At 53.0% G+C, this 8017-nt stretch overlaps 1 protein-coding gene across 3 annotated transcripts in view; it reads right to left on the minus strand.

Moving 5' to 3' along the window:
* GJC2 (gap junction protein gamma 2) overlaps positions 1-7198 on the minus strand; it is a 41225-nt gene extending 34027 nt beyond the window's left edge. Inside the window, exons 1-3 of one of the 3 annotated variants that reach the window (XM_052808515.1) lie at positions 6407-7198; positions 3589-3668; positions 637-743 (exon numbers count right to left, since the gene is read on the minus strand). The gene's annotated coding sequence lies outside the window, so the exon portion shown is untranslated. Of the gene's footprint in view, positions 1-636; positions 744-3588; positions 3669-5153; positions 5284-6406 lie in introns of those variants that run through there. The other 2 variants (XM_052808499.1, XM_052808525.1) reach the window with 2 other exon arrangements.
* Between the last annotated feature and the right edge of the window lie 819 nt (positions 7199-8017).

Raw genomic sequence — 8017 nt, forward strand, 5'->3', positions numbered from 1 at the left:
GAAGGAGGAGGGAGAAGGGAGGCATCGCCGCAGCGCTTGCTCCTGCAGCTGGTGCTGCCCTTGACATGGTCACAAGCCAAAACTTCAGCCCAAATTGGAGGTTTTCAAGCAGATTTTGGGCAAGGAAAACACCCTCACCAGAAACTGTTTAGGGAAACCCTTTTGTAGGCGCCCAGCTTGAAAACAACCTTAAAAATACTTCTAAAAAATCCTCAGCCTCGCTCTGTTTCAGACCCGGAGTGGAGTCTCATTCAGCCTTGTTTAAAACAGTTTCAAGCAAAACCCTGGATCCAAACTTTAAGGGATTGCCCAGACCCCGAGCGGAGTTAGATTTTTGTAGCTTAAGCATGTATTTAATACAAAATGTTTTATAGGCATAAAAAGAGGTAAGACAATTTGCATGGCTCTCGACGTTGACTTTATATATATCATATATGTGATATATAGGAAATATACTATATATAATATATACAATATAATATACACAAAATATATTACAAGGATCAATGAAAGAATCACGTGCCCCCCCGGGGATGAGGAACAGAGCATCCTTTTGTCCCCAAATCCACATTTTCTCCCAACCAGCGATACCCCCAGAGTTACACCTCGGTAAGGAGGCGATTAGACGAGCCATACCTTTCACAGCCAGGAAAAAAAAAGGTGAGTCTGAGCTGCAGGTCTTCACCACATAACCGGAGACCTTCTGGGGAGGGAAAAGCCCTGCAGCACAACCGGCCACAGCCCTGCAAACAAAGCCAAGGAGGAGGCGATTATTTCGGGGCATCTCTCTGCCAGGCACAATACGGCAGCGTTTCAGCGCCCGTGCTCAATGCTGTCATTGTCCCCTCCGGAGCCACGGCTCCTGCGTGCGGTGGCACAGGGTGAAGCTTCTGCTCCTCTGCAAGCTCCCAAAAGGCTTCATCCTACCACTGGAGAGGACCAGGAGACTTTGTTTTCCTCCTAGGGCAGGATAACAGACCTAGGGATGGGAGAAATCTCAGTTTTGCCTTGCCAACGCCGTTGCGCTATTGGCTGGTGTGAGGTCCCTAGAAGAGAGGAAGGAAATAGGATCTTAGATAAAATACATCTGGGGTACAAAGGTGATGGGAAGATCGGGTTGAGATCAGATGTTAACAGCTCGCTGATAAAACGGAGGGATGCTCTGGGTGGTGTTTTGCAGGGAATCCTTCCAGGGACTTCGCATCTGGATGCTGCATCCAGTGGAGGAGCACACTGAGGAGCTGGAGAGGGTCTGGTTGTGGCCACCGAGATGGTCACGGCTGGAGGATGGGATGTGCGAGGGGAGGCTGACCTGGGTCTGATCAGGGAGTCCTTATTAATAATGCAACTGTTAATAGGAGGGTGGAGAGAAAACAGAGCCAAACTCCTCTGAGAGGCACCCAGGGAGAGGCAGCACGTTTGCTGCAGCCAAGACGATGAGAAGGCATGAAGCAAGAACCTGCCTGTCTTTAGAAACACGAGGAGCTGCTGCAAGACTGGTGAAATTTCTTCCCTGAGACCACAACGGATAGGACAAGGGCAATCAGGTTGGATTTCAGCAGTAAAAAGAGGGAACAGCCCAGAGATGCTATCGCAGCAGTGCAATCTGCTTTATTTTTCCTCCTACCTGCCAGCCCCAGTGTCTGCAGGTTAAGAGTAGATCCTAAAGCCGATGGGGTAAAGCTGCAGTGTGATGGCCTCAAGGAGCAGCAGCAGCCATGCTTTGGAGGGCAGATTGCTTGAAAAAAAAAACGTGGTGCACTGAAAAAAGAAAAAAAAAATATATAAAGCCAAATTAAATGTGGAAAAGCTGCTGTGATGGAGCTGCTCCCTGGGGATGCTGGCAGAGTCTGTGGGCAGCACTTGGGAGCCTGGGGCCAGGAGGAGGGAGCAAAAGGGACGTTCAGCCCAGGTTTGAAGCCACGAGGACATCTGTGCTGGCCAAGCTGACTGTAGGCATTATGGCTTGCTGGCCTCCGCAGGTCAAGCTACCATAATAATTAGCAATCAGATACCGAATCGATGAAACACGTGTGATCATCCTCCTCGCTCAGGGGAACAGCCTGACAAGCTCTCTCACCCCACGGATGCCGGTCATGGCTCCCCAGGGAGAGAGATTACCCCACTGGTGTGGGCAGTGACACCAGTGTCCCCTCTCCACCTGGATCTGGGTGTTGCTTTTCTCTCTCCAGTCCACACTGCCGTGTCCGGGAAGCATCCATGGGACCACCACCACGAGCAGGGATGCAGCTCGAGCATCCTGCACTTCCAACCAGGAAAAATTATAAGCCTCCCCTTTTTCCTCATCCTATACCCAGTATAGCCAGGTCAGCACATTGCCGACTGTAACAGGAGGGACTGGAGCATTGCACTTGGCTTTTTGGAGAGTTTTTCCAGCAGGGCTCACTCCCCATCACCTCTGTGCTGGCTTTGCATCAGGGAGCCAGGGACACCCCGGGGGCTGGATGCCCACCACGTAGGCGCTTTGCTTTCCATCAATGAGACTTGCTTGACAGCAAACAGGAGAAGAAACCCCGGTGCTTCAAGGGAGTATCTGCAACTTAGTGCTGGACTGAGGACTTGGCCACCACAGGGTGGATGGCAGAGGGACAGCCGCCCCATCCTTCCCTGCACCCGTTGGTCCCAGCTCCCAGGGGTCTCCTCCCCATGTGGGTTCACTAAAATAATCCCCTCTATGGGGCAATGAAATAAAATATATAAATTCTTTGAGCTCAACCTGGGCACCGGCATTTTGCCTTTTCCTGCCTCCCTTCTTTTTATCGCCTCCTTGCATCTCTGGCAATCGGGATGGGGAAAGTAAAAGCCAGGAAAACATCCTGTTCCTCCCTCCTTTCGTGCCTGGGGAGATAGAAATCAGAGGTCAGGAGGGGGATACATCCCTGATTTCACAAGCGTCCGGTTGTACCAGTTGTTGTACCAGTTGCCGCACGCAATCTGAATTGCAGATGGCTTCTGGCGGTTTACGGGGCTGGAGTCACATCCCGGAGAAGCGAAGTCACAGCTGCTATTGTCGGAAAAAAGCTGAGCCTGTACTGGATTCCCCATTTTTTGCCCATTTTTGGAGCCCGGGAGCAGGGCTGAGCTCTAGAGACAGGGAGCCTGGCGTTGACGCCGGCATTTCGCCCCAGCCGGTACTCCTTGCAGCACATGCCACCCCATCCAGAGCCCGTCAGGTTTATGGATCGGCGTCCCGCGCTCTCCAGGGATGACACAGTTGCACATCCAGTCGATGAGGCTGACCCAAATACAGCGCCCAGCAAGGCGGGCACATCCCGGCTGCCAGGGCTGCTCTTATCCTCGTGGAGCCGACGGAGCAGGAGACGGCGTGACTCCTACAAGCACCTTGGAGCATCACGTACTGACGGGATGCTCCCCAATACCCTGTGCTAGAGAGAAAACTCGATCCTTCCCCGCGACTTGCTTTCCAGAAGCAGCGTGGTCAGAGAAAACAAGCCCTGGAGGAGCGATGTTTTGGCCGAGGGGTGCCAGCACGGGTCGGGTCAGGTCCCACCGGGGTCAATTAGCCCCAGTGAGGGTTATTAGCCGTTGTGGTTTTATGGGACCTACCTGTTGTCGGTGTTGGTGGTGCTGGTGGGTGTCTCAGCGTGAGGCAGCAGCAGCCGGCACGTGGTGGTCACCTCTCTGTCCTGTAAGAGAGCGCAAAAAAAGGCATCAGCATCCCCGGGCAGGGACCACATCACCCATGCAGCCCCCCCCAAAAAAGCCCACAATACGGCATAGCTGGATTCTTCGGCCAGGGAAAGCCATCCCACCGAGCCCACCTCCCTCCTGCTCCCACGGGTACGCTCCTCATCCGCTCCAGCGTAAAGTCAGCCGGCTTCACGTGGTTCGCGAGATGCCGGAGGATTTTGCACCACGGCGGGTTGGGGAGCAACAGCAGGTCTCACCCCGCGGCTCCCTGCTGCATCCCAGGGAGATGGGATGACACCCCAAACCCCCCGCAGTATGGCTCTCGGCTCCTGTTCGAGGTCATGCAGGCTGCCGGAGGATTTCCTAGAAGAGGTTTGCTGCATACCAATGGAAATGCAGGCAGTGGATATAGCAGAAAAAACCAAACAAACCAAGGTTTGCCAGAAACGCTGGTAACTGGTGGCCTGAGACCCCTCAGCCGTGCTGGGGCCAGGCAGCACTGACCCCACTGATGTGCTGAACAAACTCTCTGGAAGGTCCTAAATGCGTGCGAGGAGCTTGCAATAAGGTTTTTCTCCCTCAAAAACTACTTCTGACAGCACTCGGGTCACTGTAGCCACAGTCCTACCCATCACACACCGTCCCCGCGCACCGACGTGAACACATCCCATCGCACCTTCGCACCCGGGATGCTAAATCCCAGCGCTCGTGATCGGAAGCATGCAGGCAGACCGAGCCGGGCACTGGCGAGCAAGCAAGAAAGCCACGGTTATTCCTACTTCTTTTTTTATCTCGTCGCTTATTTTATACGCCGGCTGCCCAATTATTTCCCAGGCCGGCTCTGCCCCGCGGTGCCTTTTTGCAATCGCATGGAAGGAAGCTTGAAAATCAGGACTGCCTCCAAAAGTACTGAGATGCCAAGAAAAGCCACGGCAAGGACAAGTCTCTGGACCGTGGGATCATGGCAGCGGGGCATGGTGCTGGAAGGAGCCACAGGCAAATGGGCTTTGGGCTAATTTTGGCTGCTTGAAGCTATCCTGGAATGTGGCCCCAGCCCTTCTTGGCTTCCCCTGGGATGATTTGGGCACTGGCTTCAGGGACTGCCTGCCCTCATGCATGATGTCTTTCCCTGGCAGTAGTTTGGTACCGTTGGGTCAGAGCAGAGGTCACCTCTGCATCTAAAGCCACCAACCCCACGTTCACCCCTTGAATTTCATTTAATTTTGTATTTCTATCGCCAAAGACCTTGGATGGGCAGGAGGGTGGGAAAAGTCATCAGCTCCTGCCTCAAGTGGTGTATCAGCCCGGATTCAGAAAACAAACCACAAGAGGAAGACTGCAAAGCAATTGCTTTGAAGCCAAAGTACTACAGGGATTTATTATTTTTTTTGGCATCGGCTCCAAAATACTCTCAGCCCCAGCCGGGGAGAGTCCCTGGGGCAGGTTTTAACCCAGCTTTTCCCTGGCGTGGCTCCTCATACCTTCCCACACACCCTTCTCACGCGGGTGAGCCTTCCTCCCCCAGCATCCTCCTCCTGCAGGGATGTAGGACGAGGTGCTACCACGCTTCCCAAAGCATCTCGCAGAGCTGAAAAAAGCTGAAATCTGTCCAATTTTATCCTAGTCTGGTGGAAAAGTGAATATAAAATAATATAAAAAAAAAAAATCCCTTTTTTTGACATTTCCGCAAGTAACCCAGGAGCATGCCCATTCTTTCACCTGCATGTACCCTGAGAAGGAGCGACCGACATCTCAGCCGTAGTCACAGCCATGCTTGGGGGGACAAATTCATCCCTGTGGTCCTATGGGGCCAGGTGACAAGGTTTTTAACGGCTGTTGGGACAGCTAAATAAAACCGCATTTGACAGCATTAGCTCCCTCATGTCCTTCATCTCGTCCACCTTCACCCCCAAATGCCCCAAACCTGTTGGTTGGCACGTTCAGTGCCTTCCTGCCTGGAAGATCTCCTAGGTGGGAAATAGGTTCCCCAAGGACCAGCATCTTTCATCATAGAAAACCTCTGGGCAGGGAGACTCCTGTACCCTCACTTTGCCACAGTCTGATCCCTCGATCCCATCCCCAGCCCCACATCGAGCGCCGGCAGTCGCCGCTTGCGGTCGTGTAGGACCCTGACCCGGGCTGCGATGCTCAGCATTGTCCTCGCTGCCCCAGGGATGCAGGGATGGCTGCATCCCTAACGAGCCGGTACCGAAAACACAGATCCAGAAAGGTATTTGTTTGAAAATGCAATTAATAAAATAGACATCCCATTTTTTGAAGATGCAGAAATTAAACTCATTTCAACAGGTGCCTTCGCCTACCCAGCTATGAGTTTCGACGTGCAGCACACGGCCCCTCCGAAACACCAAACACTGAGACGGGGCACTGCCGAAAACGACTCACAAGACGCGCTCGACAGCCGTTATCACCCTCTCGGCAACCAGCCCGGCTCCAGCAACCCGCTCCCTGTCCCTCCGCCGCCCATCGCCCTCCCGACGGCCACCCCGTCACCTCGCATTAGCGCCGGGCATCCAGGCGCTCACCGTTTCGGTCCGTCAGACACAGCGGCAGCCGCTAAAAGCAGGTCACCCGATATAAGGCGGGTTATTTAGGACTTCCCTCTCTGTTACCGCCAGGGAAGGGGGACGCAAGTGATCTAAGCGACTTTTTGTTTTTCCATTTTCCAAGCGCTGCCGTACGGCTGAAGCATCGTCCCTTCCCGGGTACCACTCACCTCTCCCGGAGGGATGCTCGAAGGCTGGGCTCGGGGCTGGCAGCCGCGCGGTTCTCGGGGTGTTGACAGGAGGGCTGAGCAGGCAGCGGCTGGGCATTTCCATCTGGTAACGTCCCACGCAGGTCCCACGCGGTGGCCGGAGACCACCGGACTGAGGCCAACGCCGTGTCTCGGACCTCTGGGTTTTGTCGCTACGCAGCGCGGGTCCCCTTGCGCTTTCCTGCCGTCATTTCTGCCATCTAGAGGGGACGTTTCCCCATTGCAAATGTGTCCCTCAAAACATAACAAAACCCCACGATTCAGGAAAAAAAATTAAAAAAAAAAAAAAAAAAAATCACAGTCCGTCACTCGCCACCGAAAGAACCTGGCTGCAGCGATTCGTGCTCTCGGGGTGGGGAGAGCTGGAGGCTGTGAAGTAGGTACACCCCCAGAAAATTTTGGGGGAGCATTTTCCTGGTGCTTTAAACCAAAGCGAGAACATCGCAACATGAAACTCACGACAACAGAAGGGGTTTCAGAGTCTCATCTAGGAAAAATATATTTAAAACAGCTCAAGAGAGGTAAATGATCAAAATAGTCATCAAATCATCCTCCCAAATGCAACTGAAGTATTAAAAGGGTGGCCCAAGGTCTGGTTCTGCTTGCTGCTATCCAGAACAACGGGGAGGATGGAGCTCAGTAAATTAGGAGGTAACCTGGACCAACAGGTACTGTAAGTGTGCTGGAGCAGAGCAGCTGGGTAAACTGGAGAGGTTGGATACAAAGAGGATGAAACCCAAGAGAGTTGAGTGTAAGGTACAACCATGCCCTCATAAGACCCTGCAGCCTAAAACCAGGTTAACCACCTGGAGGTACCAGACACAACTTTGCTCATCTCTCTACCACGCTTAACCTCTGGTGAAGGCTGGGGTGCTTTGAGTATAAGGGGCTCAGTGAGGAACCAACCCCTCCAAGGAGGCTCAGGATACGACCTGCTGGAAGGACCACAGGGCTCAGAAGTTACACGAAAGCATCAAGATTAAGGCTGAAGAAAGCTGGGGAAGAGGAGTACAAAGCATCCTCCCAGCCCCTGTCCAGCAAAGCTCTCCACATCTCAAGCCAGAGACTAGTACGAGGGACAGTGGCTAGATCAAATGAATCCCTCCTAAGAAAAGGGATTTATTGCTGCCCTCAAGCACGTCAACCAAAAAGGCTGCACAGCTTGGGAGGGAAATCTTTTCTCCCTCAACTTGTAGGTATAAAAGCCTCTAAAAATTTACCTGCACCTAAACTCAAGAGGAACAACAAGTACACGTGAATTACAAGATTGCTGCCGGCATGGCAGAGTAGAAGCTCACAGTACTTTTCCCCCAGAAAAAAAGGCAGCGGATAGATCATATCCTGCAACCATTCCCTTCTCCTCTCGGCTTATTAAACAAACCCATCTGTTCACAAAGACTGTGGTTAGAGCAGCCGAGCCGTGCCGACGTGCTGCTCTGTCACAGCGACACAACACCGCAGAGGCTGAGGGTGGCAGGCACAGACAATCAGAAATGCCTGGAGGAGCTGCAGCCAGACCTGCAAAACGAAGCAGGACCCAGAGGGAGCAAGAGGATGCCAACACTTGTGACA

Source organism: Harpia harpyja, chromosome 1, assembly GCF_026419915.1.
Source record: "Harpia harpyja isolate bHarHar1 chromosome 1, bHarHar1 primary haplotype, whole genome shotgun sequence".
In the NCBI taxonomy this organism is placed as follows: Eukaryota; Metazoa; Chordata; class Aves; order Accipitriformes; family Accipitridae; genus Harpia; species Harpia harpyja.